This window comes from Aphanomyces astaci (assembly GCF_000520075.1).
Source record: "Aphanomyces astaci strain APO3 unplaced genomic scaffold supercont1.378, whole genome shotgun sequence".
Lineage (NCBI taxonomy): Eukaryota > Oomycota > Saprolegniomycetes > Saprolegniales > Verrucalvaceae > Aphanomyces > Aphanomyces astaci.
In genome coordinates this window covers 17,551-18,236 of record NW_009798641.1, presented here as the reverse complement: position 1 = coordinate 18,236, position 686 = coordinate 17,551, and the positions used below count along the sequence as shown (strand labels likewise).

The following is a 686-nucleotide window of genomic DNA, read 5'->3' as shown; positions in this document are numbered from 1 at the left end:
TCGAAGTTCGGTCCTCGTCTTCGTACGCAGCCCTTGTTATCCGGATTCCCCAGGGGAGGGACGGATAAATCCTTGCGGAAATAATCCGGGGAATCCGGGGATCGAACCCACGACCTTTGAGTTAAGAAACCGATGCTCTACCACCTGAGCTATTCCCCCCCCGTATCTGACTTGGATGGATTGAAATAAAAATTTGTACTCGTTGAAACAGGTCATTCAAGAACAAACGCATCTTGTTGGACAAAACAAACAATATATTGCCCAGTCATCATCTAGTGCAACGTTACAAATATCATGTCGCAAAAACCACCAAATTCAAGATCCGCCCAAAATGGACCCCATGAATCGATTCAGGAGGACCCTGTCCGCCCAAGGTGGCCTTGCGGCCATGGCGCTTGGACGACGTGATCTGCTGCTCCTTCTTGCGTCAACCTTGCCAGGTCTGGTACTTCACGTTGTTGTTCCGGCTGAATTGTTTCTCGTTGACACAGCCAGATGCATTGAACCGTGCAAGGAGAGCCTTGCGATCACGGTTCGTGTATCGCTGCTGCTGGCGCTTGGCTGTGACCATTTTGGGATTTGAAATCCACTTGTCTGTGATTGGTTCGTTTGGAATTGTTACATCCTTCAAAATTCCAACTATTTTATCCAACCAAATGGATTCATTCGACATGCTGCACACTGCG

General features: G+C 48.4%; 1 pseudogene across 1 annotated transcript; it reads right to left on the bottom strand.

Moving 5' to 3' along the window:
- Nucleotides 1–86: 86 nt before the first annotated feature.
- On the bottom strand, nt 87–159 carry H257_19158 (annotated as a pseudogene). Its single transcript has one exon. The product of its transcript is annotated as a tRNA-OTHER (tRNA).
- Nucleotides 160–686: the final 527 nt, after the last annotated feature.